The sequence below is a fragment of the Castor canadensis genome, chromosome 8 (genome assembly GCF_047511655.1).
Source record: "Castor canadensis chromosome 8, mCasCan1.hap1v2, whole genome shotgun sequence".
In the NCBI taxonomy this organism is placed as follows: Eukaryota; Metazoa; Chordata; class Mammalia; order Rodentia; family Castoridae; genus Castor; species Castor canadensis.
The window spans coordinates 15,662,791-15,680,443 of NC_133393.1; the positions used below are offsets into that span (position 1 = coordinate 15,662,791).

Sequence of the window (17,653 nt, forward strand, 5' to 3'; positions counted from 1 at the left end):
TAAGTGCAGCAAGGAATCGGGCAGTGATATTATTTATTTCTAGTCTTCACCCTGTTTCTCCTGGGCTTCTCCTGTGACTCAGAAATTGGAGGGTCCAGGTCACTGGAACTCTGGTCCATTGGTTTGCTCTTCCTTGATTCTCCAGGGTCTCAGGATCTCAGGGACCTAGCTGCTAGTAGTCACCAGGCAGGGCCTTGAAGACACAGCTCAATTGAGAAGGTAGAGTCAGAAGCTCAGAGGTGGAGACTTACTGCAGACCTTTATCCAAAAAAACTCATTTAACCAAGCAGGTGTCTGAACTCAGACTCTCATGGGACCAGAGAGGCAACTCAGCAGAGTGCAACTGGGGGCTGCACCTGGGCTCAAATGTGGAAACAGGCACTTAACATACAAAACTCCTAGGATTATTTTTCACTAGCACTGAGAATTCCACCCACTCACATCACCTCTCACTGCACCATCCTAGTGACACAGACACCAATGCAAAAAAAAAAGCATTAGGAAAACAAGGGAACAGGCATGAGGAGAAGTGACAGGTGGGGACAATAGCAAACGGGAAGGAGAGCATGGCCACCTTTCAGCTACAGCCAATTCATGTTGGTCAATGCTGCACAAAACCATGGGACCGACATTGCAGCAACTTCAATCTTCCAAGAGAAGAGAAAAACCTGAAGAAAACCTGGACTCTCAGGTTCTTCTCACAACAGATGAAAAAGAAAGTTTCTAACACTCGGTGAGTCATCAAAGTACCTGTGTGCTCTCATTCAGCCTGAAGCCTCCAGTTTTTGATGCTGGCAGAAGGTGGGGAGGTAGTTCAAGTTCACATGAGATAGCTACTCCAGAGGGACCAGCCATGGTATCCCCACTTGTAAAGCTGTTTTGCTTTAAGCAGCTGAAATGGCTTTTGTATGCTATTCCTCATACTTTCTGTTGTGGAGGTAGAATAAGAAAACTGACCCTTAGAAAAACTGAGGGGCTACCTGGAGGCCACAAAGCTGCTTAGGAGGAGCGGCACTAAGACTCAAACCCAGGTCTCTGAGCCTGACATTTTGCTTTCACAGATTCCCTGGGCCTCAGAAAGTCTGGTGTGTTTGTGTGATGGGAGGCTGGTTAACAGACCTGGGTCTTGAATTCTGGCTCTGCCCCCTGCAGGAGGAAGAGGAGCTTGGACATGCTGTTTTCCTGGGAGCCATGTTTATGTATCTAGGTAATGGGAACAGCAAAACAAAACAAAACACTTCCTAGGGTGGCTGTAAAAATTGTGTGAGGTAATGAGAGAAAGGGACTTAGCTCAGAACATATCTAGAAGAAGTTGTTCAAGCTCCCATCACCTTGTAGCTCCTAGTGCTGTAGACTGTACACCAACCTTGTGCAGAGACCTTACATGGCGGTTGGGGGACGGAGCACCCCTGCCTTCCCCTAACAAATACCTGCTGAGGGTCTGCTGTGTCTAGGCACAGCACCAGGCACTCAGGAGACTGTGGGGTGCAAACAGGGCTCATTTGTGCCTTGTAGGACTTAAAATCTTGCGAAAGAAGCAACTGTTTAAGGAGTACTCCACAGAAAAGTTATTGTGACATAAAAGAGACATCCTGTCAGTGTGTAGCAAGGTCTGAGGACAAATTCTAGGGTGCTTACAGAAAGAGGATCAGGTGGGTCTGAGTCTTTCTTGAGATTGTGTGTTTTTCTTTCTTCTCTAGGGAATATATTATTATTTAAATTTTGGGACATGAAGAAGGAAGACCCACAAGCTGTACACAGAGGATTAGGAGCTTTGTTTTGGCTGTGTAAAGTTTGAGATGTCCTGTATCCTCCAGTCAGGGTGGCAGGCGCGTGGCTGACTGACAAGGAAGCTCTACAGAGAGTTACTAGCTGGAATGGAAAGGTGGGGGCCATCATCACACAGTGGGATTTAACTCACAGGACAGGGTAAGTCCACACTAGGAGGGAAGAACTAGAAGGAAGAAGGTCAGATAAAAGAAATGGGGGACCCAGCCCCCCCACCACTGTGAGGAACTGTAGAGCAGTGGGAGAGGACCCTGTGGAAAATGGCTAGAAGCAAGCTGGAAATAGGGAAGCTGGAAAGTGAGGAGACACTTGGAATGTAGGAGGTTGAGGAAGAGTGGAGAAGGGCATGAGTGTCAGGCGGGGTCAATCAGGAGATGAGGCCCAGCACTGGCCTGACACTGAAGGCCAGACCCAAGACTTCTGTGTCCCCCCAGCAACAGCATCCTCAGGCTTTCTGTCCCTGAAAAGGATTCCTGATGGCAAACAAGTCACCATAAGAGCAGATATTTGTGTAGAAGCTGAGTGCTCTCTGTGTTTGTGTGCACATCTCATTTACTTAAAACAAACAAGTTTTGAAAAGCTCACTTCACACCCTTTGGTGTCTAAATGGTGGTGCTATGTGTTGATGCAGTGAAGGCTCGAAGTGCGACTAATGTGAAAATGTTAATATATCCTGCAGGTGCTTTTCTGTTAAATACATTCCCCAACCCCTTCTCAGTGCATTGGGTTTTAATTTTTGGAAACCTCCTGAGCCTGTTTCAAATGTTTGTTTTTAGGTCAATGCCAGAGTTATTTTAATGAAAAAATGATTTGCAAAGCAAACTCTGAAGGACCATGGTTTTCACTGGCATTGAGGACTATTATAAGTGGTCTTTTATCCTTTTATTTGGCCCACATGCGCTAAGCACCTACTATGTAGGGAAGGAAATGTTCCAGATGAGCTAGAAGGAAAAGATTCAGGGCAGTTGGGGTGGGTTAAGAGAAGGTGTTATAGTCCAGGGAGGGAAGAATAGAAGAGTGTGTGGATCAACCATCTATACAGAAGAGAGGTAAGTGCCAGAGGGAGTGGAAGAGCTACACTGCTTTCCACTGCAGATTACAGAACAAATAAGAGTGGAATAAACCAGGTTTAGTTTAGTAAAAGGCTGGAGGAAGGCTATCTTGGGGTTGGTTCATCTAGGGTCCTGCTTTAGTCCTTCCCTTCTGCTCTGCCATTCTGCTTGTGTCTGTGATGCCTCATGGCCTTGATATGGGTGCTATATCATGTCATTGTAAGACAGCATTTTGAGGAGAAAGGAAAGGAGGAAGATTTCTGCTTAAGGCACTCTCCTTCCCCTCTCTTTTACTCTCAAATGGTAACCTAGGGGCCCAGTTCACCATGCTCCCATCTATCACCCCATGAGTATAGCCCACCTTCCTCTAAATTCTGATAATATTTGGTTGGTCCCTCCTCAGCATAGTGCTTTGTATTGTAACTATTTGTACTTATAATCAGGTCTTGAAATCCAGGGAGCAATGTTCTCTGGCAAATGAAAGATCTTAGAATGACTCTAGAATTTCCACCATTTTGGAAACCCATTCTCAAGATCAGGCCCTAGAGGTTTGAAGGGCCAAAGATGAGAAAGTGTTGCAGCTAAAAATCTAGAGAGTTTCTGAATAGGAACAACCTTTCCTTTTCTCCATGAGGAGATTTGGAGGTTTTTCCAAAGACAGCCAGCTGTCTGAGGGCCAAGGCCACAGCACATCGTGTGTATTTTCATTAAAAAATTTAATCGCATTTCCCAGAAATTTTCTTAAAATTGACCTGGTTTTCTCAAATTAAATTGGGTGGAAAAGTTACTAATAAAAATGTCTTGATAGATCGCAAGTGATAATTAGCATGTTATTTTCCTCAGTTGCTTGTGAATTAGCTTTGTTTGATCACATAGGTTCTTTGAGACCTGTCTTCTCTCATAGTAACTTGTGACTTGCCAGGCACACAGTACATGCTCAGTAAAGAGCTGCTGAATTAAATTGTACTCACACCCACATGCACATCTCCTTCTTTAAATTCTTCACTAATGAACTGTGGTGGCATGCTTTAATTAAAAGACTGGTATTAAAAATGGAGTCCTGATGAGTAAACATGGTAATATATAATGGAGGGGATGATTCACGAGCTTACAGCCACCAAAGTTTAATCAATGCTCCTGTAAGGCCATTAAATGTTTCTTGGATTTAATGGTTTAAATGTTATTGGATACTAATCATGAAGGAAAGTAAGTGTCTGCAGGGAATGGAAAGAAAGATAAGAACACTCAGCCTTCAAAGATCTCATTCGCTTAGGGTCAAAAAGGGACATTCTCCCTTCAACTGCTTCCTTAGTCGGATAGCTACTCACTGAGTACTTTGGTCAAGCTTTTTCTCCAAAGGCATCTTTGAATGCATGACTAGCACCACACTTTCCCCTTCTCACAAAAGCTGCTTTATTTTCTTCATTCTTTATCCATTAGTGTGTCATCTCCATCTGTCTATCCATTATATTCACCAGCCCATACACTCATCCATCCACTCATCCATCCAACCATCCATCCATCCATCATCCCATCTACCTATCCAGTATGTTTAGAGTCCCTTTATTGTGGCAGGCAGTGTTTAAAGGTAAATTGCTACACAATCTGTCCCTTACCTCATCTAACACTTCCTCTTTCACTCTAATGAATGTCACACCAGTCTCTTTATATCCCAGGGCCTTTGCATTGATGCGCTGTCTGACTGAATGCTCTTCCACCAGATTCTTACCATGGCTTACTCCTACATTTTATTCAGGATTTTGCCCAAATATCCCTAGGAATGCCCCACTTCCACTGTATTACCCCTCTAACCCTGCTTTGTTTATCTCAAGGATATTCTCTATCTCTGGTGCTGTATCCCTAGCACCTTAAAGAGGATGTGGCACATATTATGTATTCAATAAATATTTGTTGAATGGTTTAATGATGATAGCCTTAATCTTGCTCTCAAACAACTTAGAGTATACTTGGAGAGACAGACACGAAATTTATGAAGATAAATAACTGAGGTGGCCCATGGAAAAGCCAGATAAATGGATCCTGACCATCAGAGGGCAGGGTGATGGTGTTTGCTTGGAGGGGGGGCCTTGGGGACTGGAAACACCTAGATAAGGGTGCTCTGCTACATCCTCTTGGCTTGTATCCAGGTTCACCTAAATCTACCATCAACAGTGACTGGGCTTGCTACTCACAGGCTCAGGTTTTTGGCTCTCTGGGGTTTTCTGGTTCTGTAGGAGATTGCTTAGGCTAGGGGCAGAGTGACATGAGGGGCTAGAAATTAAAGGGCTTCCTGCTCAGAATTGAGACAATGTAGAAAATGTTCTCTACAGTCTCTTGAGGTAGGAGTGAGCCCAGGTGTGCAGAGAAGTCACCCCCTCATGATGAAGCTTAGATTGGCTGCCCCCCTTCTCATCCCTCACTTGGGTGCCTTGGGGTCACCTTTCACACAAAGCACCACCACCTGATCTTGTCTCCGGGTCTGCTTTCAGGAAACTCAAAGCAAGACAAGAAGGGTGGGATACTCTAGACATCCTGGAAAAAGTCAATGACCCAGAGTGGTCTCTGTGGCCCCGAGTTCAGCAATCCAAGGACCTTCTACCCCTGCTGGTGTCACAGCCTGTCTGCTCAAGTGAGAAAGGAGCTTTACATGCCTGGTGGCAAACATGGAGCAGAACATAGGGAAATGGTCAGGGGCTGGGCATCAAGAGTCCTGAACTCCCTCTCAGCTCTGCCACCAACATGCTGTGTCCCCAGGGGCAAGTCTCTTGCCCTTTCTGGGCCTTCATCTTATCACTAACTTCTGAGCTTCCTTCTTGTCCTGGGATTTTAAAAGGGTATTGCGGTTTACTTTTCTTTATCTTGCTCCTCTCCTAATCTGATCATCTGAATTGCCTATTTCTGCAAACTTCACATCCTGGACCCAGTTTTGGGGGGCTGGCTGGTGAAATAATTCCTCTGGTGAGCATAGGTGAGTTTTAATCCACACAGTGCTTTTTTAGGATCCTGGGAAAAACTATTTTCTTTATGCCTAAGGTGTCATTATTGTTAATAATAATGACATCAATCTACCTCATCAGAACCTGTTAGTTCTGATGAGGTAGATTAGCTTAACTAAGAAAAATGCTTTTGTCACTGTTAGTAAACATAAAGTGTGCCTACTCAATCAGCATGACACCCCCAGACGAGTGACTCCACTCCCTTCTCCATCTCCCGATTGCTCATTTGCAATCCCACTCTTCTTCCAATGACAGTGTTTATCCTTTATTGATGTTTCAGCACTTTGACAAATACATTTTTCCAAGAAGAGAAACACAATTAACTTAAGTCATTTATATTAATCACAAGGGGGGAAAATCATGCAAAACGGGGGTAATTTTGTACTGAACAAGGCACGTTATCTAATGAATATAGATGATGCTGATTTATGTGTTTATCCAAAAAGCATCAGTGAGAAAAAAAAAGCCAACACTGAACTCCCCCCAGGTACCCCCCCCAAAAAAAAAGCTGGAAAAAAATACCTCAAGGCCTATTTTATGATGCTTCCTGGCTTGGTGGCATCCTGCCCATAGATGGAAAAATAAAATGACTTTTCAAGTGTTTGCAGAGCCTGAACAGTGCTAGAGATTCCTTCCCCCAGAGTGGGATTCCCGGGAAGCTGAAATTTCTGGTTTCTGCAAGGACTGGGCTGGTGTGGCTGATATAGATGTGGACTGGTGGAGACTGCTTTCCACCCAGCTTTCTGAGCTGGGTCATGGCAGGGGTGGACAGCAGGGGCCAGGCCCCGGTAGCTTGAATTCCCCAGGTACATTGACCAAGGGAGGCCAATCCTTTTGGCATAAAGTTGGAAGAGCTCTCCACTGTCAACAAATGCACTAACGTCTCATATTTGTATAGGTCACTGTACACCCCCCCCCCACGTGAGTAAAGCAGTTGGCAAGGCTCACAGATAGAGGGAAGAAAGGCGTAGGTGAGTGGGAGGACATAAGGAAGCATCCTAGGAGTGCCATTAAACCACAGAATGTTCAAGCCAGAAGTCAGAAGTCTTCTGAACCCACCCCCTCCTTTTCCCATTAAGGGAACTGAAAACCAGAGAATTATAGCAGTTGACCTTTTGGGGTGCCCACTCTGAGTCAGGCACTTTTCTCAGTGGTCTTCAAGTTTTAATCCTTGTGATGGATTCTATTATTATCCCATTTTACAGATGAGAATACTAAGGCTCAGAGAAAGGAAGGTGCTTCTGCAAACCCCCATCTCCTGCAAGTGATTGACTGAACCAGACTTCAGACAGTGGCCTTTCTAAACTCCTCATCCAGGTGGTGAGAGAAACAGGTCCCCTGTCTGTAAATTGCTCCTGGGGAGCCTCTGTGCAAGGTTTTAGGACTCTGTCAGGGCTCTGTATTGTTTCTTTTCTGCCTGTTTTAGGTGGTCTGTTCTCTTTGCTGCAATACACAGATAAATAGGACTACAAAAATCTCAGAGGACTGATAGCTGGCCTCAGGGACCCAGAAGGGACAGCTTAATGAGCTAAGAGATGGTACTCTGGGAGAATCCGAGCTGGAATGATGAGGTGGAGGCAGGGAATGAATGTACAAGAGCAGAGGAACCAGAGCCTGGGCTTCCTTAAAGAACACAGAGACGTAGTCCCGGGGCTGGGCCCCTGGAACCGTGTAATACAGTCACTGTTCATTTTGCAGGTGGAGAAACGGAGGTGGGGCAACCTGTTTCCATCCCTGGGCAGTTAATGGTGAGCCTGGCCTGGGTTCAAATCCTTTTTCCTCATCCTGTCCCTGACTGTCCTGTCCTGGACTGATCATGATCGCGCCTTCCTCTCAGACCCTTAAATAATAGTACTAATGGGCACTGGTCCCTGAAATCAGACTACTTGAATTGGAACTCTGCCTGTGCCACTTACTGTGTGGTGTGACCTTGGAGGAGGCCGCTAGCCTCTTGGGTCTTGGTTCCTGTAGTTCGGTCCTGGAATGGCCAAGGATTAAAGGATTCGTGCGAGCCAAGCACTTACTACAGTAGTACAGCGCTGTACCAGCTATTATTATGATGGTCGTTGCTATTATTGTTGAAGGTCACCCAAAACCCAGAGCACCGGTCTCCTTGTCAAAGACCACGCCCATGTCCTCAGCGGACCCCAGATCTCTAGGCAGGTGCAGGGTAAGAGAAGCCGCGGGGAGGGGGGGTCGGGGGAGGGGCCTGATAAGGCGGCAGCAGCATCTGCCGCGCAGGCGCACTGCGCCTCCTGCTCCCTGACCAGGCTGCAATTTGTCTTCTTCCTGGTCCATCGCTCCCCGAGCAGGCTGGCTTAGCGGGTGCCAGCGCCCCATCCATCCTCCTCTGCCTGGACGGCGGCGCCAGAGAGCGCATCTGTCACTGTCTCGGGTGGCATGGATGACTGGTGTGTCATCTTTGACAGATGTTTGTGCTGGAGAGCTCTGCGCGGCTGTGGGTACTTACAGACGCCGAAAACTCACAAACAGACGGGCAGCTTCACACGCCAGAGAACACAAATGAGGACCAGGGCGTCCAAGGACTGGAGAAAGGGAGGGGAGGCGACAGAGCATGGGAGTGGACTCTGAAGACCTGGGCCTCTGGCTCTCCATGAAACTTTGGGCAAACCTCTTTCTCTCCCCGCTGAGCTCTGTCCTTAGTGGTTTATAGGAATCGGTCATTTTAATCCATTGTCAGTAATAGCTGTTAATCCTTATCAGACACCTGCTTTGGCTCAGGTATTTTGTGCTGTCACACACTAGCTCACCTAATTCCCACAACAAGCCCATTTTGCAGACGAGGAGGCAGACTTAGAGAAGCAACTTGTCTGGGATCACAATGGCGGAGCCATTTTCGGACACAGGCACTGCATGCTGTAAGTGGGAGTGAGGAAGGTGGTGGTAGGGGGCAAACCTTATCTGCCAAGGACCAGAAAAGCAATGCTTTCTATTTTGCAAGCCATATGGTCTCTGTTGCATCCATGCAACCCTGCCATTTGAAAGCTAGACAATAAATAACTGGCTGTGATTGTGCTTCAGTGCAACTTGGTTTACAAAAACAGTTGGCCAGCTGGATTTGGCTCTTGGGCTCTCTAGCCATGGTTTACTGATCCTGCTCTGGGTTTTCCGACTAAAATAGAAGATTATGAGAAAGGGCTGTATCAGAGGGTCAGTAGCTTTTATGGTTTATATTATGGACTTGGGAGCCAGCCTGCCAATGTTCCAACCCTGTCCAAGCCACTTACTGGTTGTGTGACCCTGGGCAAGTGACTTAATAGTTCTGTGCCTCAATTTCCCATCTGTAAAATGGAAATAATAGTACTATTTGCTTCAAATGGTTGTTGTAAGGGCTAAAGAGCTTAGAGTCATGCCTAGCATATCATAGGCATTGGGTAAATGGCACCTGTTGTCATATGCCAGGGAACACTATCAGCAACACCTGAGAATCTGACACCCATGTAAAGGGGGACTGGGCAGGAGCTTGTGGCTTAGCTCTCCTGGTTCCACCTTTCTTCTCCCCTCTGGCCAACAATGCAAAGCCTCATGGGTGGGGGAGTGCTCATTTCCATTCATTCAGTAGCTCAGTGGCAGTCCTAGCCACTGGGACAGGGAGCAACCTGCTCAAGGTCACACAGATTTACTTCTTCTGTCAGTGCCTTTTTCCAAAGCCTTCTCTCAGACCCGTTCTCTTGACTTGGTAAAATGAAGGAATCTTACTGTAGGTGAAACAGGAGGAATCCAGAAGGGCATAGCTGTCTGCTGCCCGAGGCTGGCAGACACAGGTGCAAAGGATAGCCACTCAGGCCACACACAAGCCAGGGTGGCCCCTCTGAATATGTAGACTCTGTTTTCTTCACTGGCTGCTGAGAAGTCTCCCTTCTCTGACTTCTTGAACCTTCTTTGAGGAGCAACTGCAGGTTAACACCCGGATAAAGTGGGGTGGACATCATGTAGAACACACAAGTCAGGGAGCACTTGAGTTCTCCAGGCATTGGAGCCTACTATTGTATATTGAGAACACCACAAACAAAACAAAAACAAAGGACAACAGTCCAGACGGCTGGCCTAATTACCAGTAGGCCCTAGTGGTTCCTATTGAACAGAGACAACTTCACACAATAGCAAATCAGACACGTTCTCATGGTGACCGTAATGGAATGCAAGAAACACAGGATATTATGAAACCACACAAATGAATGAGCAGCCTTCTCTCCCAACTAACATGAGCATCTCCTGTTTCTTTACCAGCGATAACTCCAGTTTTGTCTCATTCCACTTGCCTCTTAGAGGCAAAACATCCCCACTTCTCCCCCATTACTCAGCAGGAGTCCAAACCCAATGAGGAGTCCACCCTAACTTCTCACTGTCACTGCGTGGCTCCCCACATGTGCCATTGCTGCAACAAATCAGCAAACTTCATTTTGTTTGGCTGTGAGGGTGTTCCCAGTGGTCTTTGGGCATTGGGTTTTATCAACATATTTATCAGGATTGAAACATAGAATAGTAAGATGGAGATGAAGTGTCAAATGGTGAAACATTTGGGTGGAGACTCATAAAAGGCCAATCTCCAAGGGCCTCCAGAGATTCAGCTGCTTTAAAGATACTAAGTGGCTCTGATGAGATGGATCCTGCCATAAGCATTATTTCATTCTCTCCTCTTAATAACCTTGGTGGAGTATTAACATTTGTTTCATAGACTAAACCCCTGAGGCTCAGCAGGCTTGAGGAAATTGTCTGCATTTCTCCACTGGTGGATCCAAAAGCCAGGAATCTTTTGATATCATGCCCAGAGTTGATAACCGTCTATTTATGGAGCAGGAAGATCCTATGCACTGGTTTTCACTGTTGACATTACCAACCACTTTAAAATGAGTGGTCTTCTCTAGAATATGCCATGGTCATGGTCAGAGTCAATGAAGGGATTTGGGTAACTAGTCTCCATTTTCAGAGCAGACACTAGCCCCTAAGAACCAACCCAGTGGGTCTGAAGCAGGTGGCCTTTCTATGGGGACTGTGCTAGCAGATGGTGGGCAGAGAAGAGCCCCTGACTTATACCCTTATTGCTCATTTTTGCTTCCAGCACTCTAGTGCCTTCATATGCTATTACTTCTATAGACAGAAGGGGACCACCTAACCTCACCAAAAGGTGTCCGTAGAGTGGTAAGACATACCTGTCCTCATGAAACTCTTCTCCCCAGCTTTGAAGAGGCACTTTTCCCACGAAGTTTAACTGACCTGTGCTCACACAGAAGAGAGATCATCTGTGGGGGTCACAGTGTAGAAAACTGAAAAGACACAAGGAAAGAAAGGGAGGGACCTTTATAAGGGTCTAGTCTATGCCAGCCAGGCACCATGTTAGGTGTTTTCCATTGGTATGGAATCCCACCAGAGCTGAATTTTCTTTTAGCAGGAGAACTATCATGTGGAAGCAGATGACAGTCTAAAGATTTTGGAAGTTGAAAGATGCGTTCATCTTTAGAGCCAGCTTTCCTTGTTTTAGGAACACTGCCAGGCTGGGCTTTTGGGAACAGAACTGTAGACCAAGTACTCAGCCATTTTTCTTGGAGAATATGGTGATGTCACCCCAAGTCTGCCCACCCACTCTTCCAATAGACAATGAGAGTGTGTTCTATCTAGCCATGGCATTTTTGGTTGATTTCGCCAGTCTATGCCCTTGAAGAATTAGCACATGTCCTCCCCCTGATTACACAGACCTTTGGAGTCCCTGGCATACTGTAGTGTGATTTCCAACTGAATAACCAGATTGTAGAAGATGGAGCTAGAGCTGTTGTAATGGCTTTGTCTGGCCTTGGGAGTCAGACCAGCTTTCTGGGTTCAGGTTTTGGGGTTCTCTGGAAGAATGACATCTCATTTTTTTGACCATCGTCAGGTTGATAGGGAGCTGACCTTGGGAGAGGAGAGGGAGGATTGCCTCTTCTCACTGGAGCTGAATGTTCTGTTGGGGCCTAGACTCAGGGGAGGGAGGGGCTTAGTGATTCTTATGCAAGCTGGCTTGCCACATGGTGCCTGTCAAGGGTGGGCAGAATCTCTGAGCTGAGAGCAGGGCCTGAGAGTCCTGGGTAACATGTCACTTTCTGTGTTGTACCTGCTATTCCATAAGTGTTCAATGAAACTTTGCTCCACACTCTTAGTATAGTTGCTGTAACCAAATAAGTACTATTTATCAGCTCATGGAACACAGGCCTCCTTGAGCTGTTCTTTAGAATATATGACCTGTCCTGGGGTCTTTACACTGCTGTCCCTCTGTCTGGAATGATCCTCATACACGTATGGCTGTCCCCTCTCTTTTTTCAAGTGCCACTTCTTAGGAACACTTTCACTGACCACCCTGTCTAAATTCTGGCTTCTTGTCCCCTGCTATGATTTTTTTCCCTTGTCCTTGGTCCTTAACATTATGTGTTCTTTCCTCGTGCATCTTCTCACAGGGTAGGGGATTTTGTCTGTTTTGGTCACTGCTACAGTCCTAAAGGTTTAGAACCTGTTTTAATGCAGAGTAGATACTCAATACATTTTTATTATTGTTGAAAGAATGAATTTCTTACATATCATTTATTATATGACCACGTTTTTTCCCTTGAATTTGTTGATGCAATGAATTACATTAATTGATTTCTTATTATAAATCTGTGTGTTCCTAGGATAAATCCCACTGGATTATGACATTTTGCCAGATTTCATTTGCTAGTGTTTTATTTCAGATCTTTATATTTCAGCATGATTGGTTTACATTTGCCTTTTCCTAAGTGATCTGTATCAGGTTTTTGGTTCTAAGGCAATGTGGGTTTCATAAAGTGAATTACAGCATTTTATCTTTTTTCTATGATCTGGAAGAGTTTAATTAACATTGGAATTATTTGTTCTTTAAAGGTTACATAGAACTCAGCTGTGAAACCATCTGTTCCTGGTGCCTTTTGTAATGGTAGGTCTTTAATCACCTTGCTAGTTTCTCCTGCTGTAATTGGCCTTCTCTTTTTCTACTTCTCCTTGGGTCAATTTAGGTAATTTATATTTTGCTAGGTAAACATTCATTTTTTCTGAATTTTCCATTATGTTGCCACAGAATTCCTCTGTGATCTTTTAGTCTCCAGTGCATCTATGATTATATCTCTTTTACCATTTCTCATTCTGATTTTGTTCTCTTCCTTTTCCTTTAATCGGGCTCCAGACAAATTTTCCTAATGTCGCCACTTTGGAGAAACAGAGAGGCCTGTGCTCACACCTGGAACCCACTGGTTTATGGAGCGATAGCAGCCAGTAGGAGTGCAGAAGTTCAAGATGGCACTGGTAGGAGGAGCAACATAGGTGAGCTAGGGAAGTGGATGGAGCTGATGGCTGGGCTTTGATGCCTGGCTCTACCACTTACTGGTTTTGTGACCTTTGCAAAAACCCTTTGCTTCTCTGAAATTTTATTTCTTAATACAGGATGGCAGTGGTAGTACTCATCTCTTTTGGGTGGAAGGTAGATGGTATTGCTTAAGTACAAAGTGTTTGGTACAATATCTGGCAAAGAATAAATGCACAATGAACATCGACCATCATTATGGAGAAAACATGGTGGAGGAGCAAGAAACCATAGGCTTCCTAGAAAACACTGGGAATCCTGTAGAAGAATGGACTTTGAGCTCCTATCCTGCAGATATTTGGCAGGAATTATGATTCAGACTTTCAGGGAATGTGACCTTCTGTGGTCCCTAGTTAAGTATGAGGCTTTAGCAGTGACATGTATTCTCTGACCAAATCTTTCCTAGGACCTAACAAGGTATTAGGTGGGAACCTGTGAGACTGTCCATATTCAACAATGCTTAACCTACAAGAAGGTGTTTTCCTGTGCTTCAACCTAATGTTGTTATTATCGTCTTCATTTTTCAGATGACAAGTTAGGACAGGGTTAGCTCTTCTAAAGTCACATAGCTTGTTAGTGGGTGGGGAGTACTTTAGTCAACTCAGGGCCATAGACTCCCAAAGCCTATGTGAGAGCTCAGCATAGTTAGAAAGCAAAACCCCATAAAAGTCATTGTAAAGATATGCTTCAAGTCCAACTTGAATGAACTGGCTGGCAGTGAGGGCTGAGAAGTAGTTTGAGCATTGAGGAAGACAAAGAACAGCAGGGGAAGAGTAGGACTTGATGGAGAAAGATTGAAGGGTCTGAAGACCCAGTTCTCAGTGCTCTGACCCACAAGTGGCAGCCACTGTATTTTACATTCTGCTCAGGGAACTATTGCTGTAAATATCCTATGAAAGAACAGGTATTCGTTTGCAAGACTAGGGAACTCTTGAAAGATGGGGGCTCTTCTTATGTACCTTAGAACTACCTTACAAATAACAGTTTCCTGACAAGTTATCATAAGTTTTTAGCTTGTTACACAGGTAACTGTTTAACCAGACAGAATTTTAGAGAGGGAGGGATATGGGTGCTGCCCACCCAATTAGGGCAAGAGAAAATTGACTTTCATAGTCATGTAGGGTTGATCCATCAGGCTCTATGAATGACAGTTCCTAGGGTGAGCCCTTTAATTGAGGACTTTATAAATATAATGAAGGATTGGTTGATGAGAATGGATTTTCATGGGAATGCATACAGATGTGCAGTATACACACACATATGGGAAACTGATGAAGATGTAGAGAACTGTGATTCTATCAATAGGTTTCCAGTGATGAGGAACTAGGGGTAATCCTTACCCATAGAACTGGGATGTTGACTCCATGGGTTGGTCTGAAATTCTGTGCTAGAACTTCCCCTTCCTATTCTGGGACTCTACTCCCTGAGTTTTGGCCACTGCTTACACACTTAAACACTCAATGAGAGCTCTGAGAACTGGGTCTCTCAGTAGATTTCCAGGGGACAGTTGCCTCTCCCCAACACGCTGAAAACTTTTTGAACATTGGTTGGGGATTGCCACAGCTCTTGTCTCTAATCAGAAGACAGCAAAGTTACCTTTCCTCTGTTGGAACCAGTGAGATTTTTCCCTGGCTTTTAAAATTTCTGCCCATAAGAATGTAGAGTCATCTCATTCCTGTTTTCTAGGATGAAGATGATACTTCACATCCAAAGCAAAAATAAAGTGTCCACTTGTTGAGGCCAGGAAGTTCTTGCTACATGCATCAGGCTTGATGCTGTGTCCTACCAATCCTTCTTGACATTCTGGTTTCAGCAGACTTTTGCAAGCATCTGCTGCTCTCTGTTGGAGGGCTTTTTCTAGGCAAAGGAGAGTGGTCAGCTCAAATAACAAACAGATTGGAAATTCTGGGAAGTTAATGTCTAAGGGAAGAGCCCTCTACCAATGATAAAGGAGAATTAAGGGAGAAGTGTTACAGTTTCCTGGTCCCTTAGTGGACGAGGCTGACATGTTCTACATGACCTTACAGCATCCTTGGTGGAACAGAGTGTAGTTGCTTGCAGTGGTAACAGGTCATTAACACATTCATTTCCTGTTTTATTCCCCCTCTTTCCTACTGGGGCTTCTTGAGCTCAGTTCCCAGATCCATTCTGAGTGTCTGCTTCTCAAAATCCCAACTACAACATCCTCCTCATAACCCAGCAGTCTGCACATGCTTGGTGGTAGATGAGGGACACTCTTTGAATACTAGCAGGTAGCTCCTTGCTGAGCTAGTCTGTACTCTGTAGTCAGGATGTTGGGGTTTATGGATCCAGAGAATATTAGTTAATCTTGTGTATCCTGTTGCCCAAGCAAGGCTTAGGCAAACCCATCTCATTTGCTGCTCAGTGTCTTCCCCAGTAAGCTCCAAAATTTCTCCAAAAATGGATAAACCTGGGGAAGAGTTTAACCTTCCCTGTGTTTGGACACAGCGGGCTTGAGTCGAATGCCAGCGCTCCACTGTGCCAGCTTGCTAGGGCTGCTAAGGATCCTTGGTGCAGTTTTGTCCACAGACCACATGGAACTTCTTCAAAACCAGCCCAATAGTTCATAGCTCATGGGACTGAGTACCTGGAACTTCTTTCACTCTTCAGTTAGAAGCAGTGTGGTCTAGGAATCTTTGGGCTCAAGGTCTGGCTCTGCCCCAGTCACCTGGACTCTAAGCTCCTGATCCCTGTATCCACTGCCTCCTCTTAACCTTCACCAGGATGTCCAGGGGTGTCCCAGACAGCATGCTCAAATGCAGATCCCTCTCCTGTAGTCTCCTCCATCATAGCTTAGTGGCAATTCCTTCCTTCTAGGAATATGGCACAAAAACCTTGAAGTCATTTTGACTCCTCTCTTCCTTTTTCATCTAGAAACTCAATTCTTAGGAAAGACCATGGATACCTCCATAAACTGGCCAAACTCTGTACTTACATCTCCCTACCTCCACTGTTGCCTCCAGTGCAATTTGCCACCATTTCTTGCCTTTGCATTAGCAGAATCTCCTGCACTGGGTTCCCTGACCTCACCCTTGTTTGCCCTTCTGTCTACCTATAACATGGCAGTCAGACAACCTAAGGCGGAGCAGGTCCCTTCTCTGCTCAGAGCCCTGAAATGGCTCTTATCCCACTGAAGTAAAGGTCAAGTCCTTCCAGTGGCCTACAAGTCTCCATAAGAGCTGCTTCTCCCTCTCCTCTCTTTTCGCCTCTGTCTTCATCTCAAGACACCCCTCCTGGTGAATTCCCTCCAGCCACACCACCCTCTTTGCTTTTCTTCATATGCTGTCTTGGGGCTTTGCATTCTCTCTCCCCTTTGCCTGGAACTCTCTTTCCCCAAAAAGGCTTCTTCACCTCCTTTAGGTTTTCACTCAAATGGTACCCTACTTCAAACTGCCTCTACCTCCAAAGCCCTCTCTCCCTTCTCTGATTTATTTTTCTTTCTAGCACTAATTGCTACCTGATAGTCCACATACTGGTCATCTTGGCTGTAATTAACCAGAGTGTGAGTTTCTTGAGGGTAGGGACTATGCTGCTCACTGTGGCATCACCGTTATTGGAACAGGCTTGGAGAGTGGGAGGTATCCAACTGGTGTTTGTTGGAAGGGTGAATGGATACATACATGTGTAATAAGCCATAATATAGAGTCAATCATTCTCTTTTCTGGGCCTCAGGATCAGGGAATCAGAACATTGAATTGATTCCTCTCTTGCTGTCTAGTGACATGATGAAACCCACTCTAAAAAGCCAACTCTATAAGAAGACAGGGATTTCCCCAGCATGGGTCAGCAGCATTAGGACTGAGCTTCTGCTGTTTTAGCTAGCAGATGGTTTTGGTAGGAGAGAGTAAGAGATCAATATCATAGGTGTGTTTACCCTGTTCATCTCCAGGTGATCAGAAGGAGCCGGGATTCCTGAATCTACCACTGGGGGCATCCAAGGTTCGTGACTACTGGCCTCTGCTTAATTTGCTCTAATTTTGTGTTCCAGACTGGTGTGTCTTTGTGTGTGTGTGTGTGTGTGTGTGTGTGTGTGTGTGTGTGTAAAGGTGCCCAACAACCTAATAAGTGACTCAACAACATGAGCCAGTGATGGCAACACAAATGCAAACCCCGGTTACCTAGCCTCCTAGAACCTCAACTTAGCCTTTTCTGGCATCCCAAGCCTGGGGCCTACTATGTGTGCTCCTGTATCTCTGACACTGTCCCAGCTGCTGCCTGGGGGTCAGGGTGGAAACTGCCGCCCCACCAGTCATGGAAGGGGCTGGGCTGGGGTTAAGAGGCTGTTGTGAGATAGACTGCAACTCTGATCACATCACGGGAGGGCATGTCTGGGACACGGTGGGCTGTCTGCCTCTCCCCTTCTAGTTGTGTTGGCTGTGCTCCTTCTTTCTGAGATGAGTTCTCACTGGCCACCCACCTAACCCTTCCTC

At 45.6% G+C, this 17,653-nt stretch overlaps 1 long non-coding RNA gene across 1 annotated transcript; it reads left to right on the forward strand.

The window, feature by feature from the left end:
* Nucleotides 1–1,391: 1,391 nt before the first annotated feature.
* On the forward strand, nt 1,392–17,248 carry LOC141425443 (uncharacterized). The gene is made up of 4 exons (XR_012450464.1): nt 1,392–1,929; nt 12,728–12,779; nt 13,026–13,162; nt 17,113–17,248. It is a non-coding gene; the product is annotated as an uncharacterized lncRNA (long non-coding RNA).
* Nucleotides 17,249–17,653: the final 405 nt, after the last annotated feature.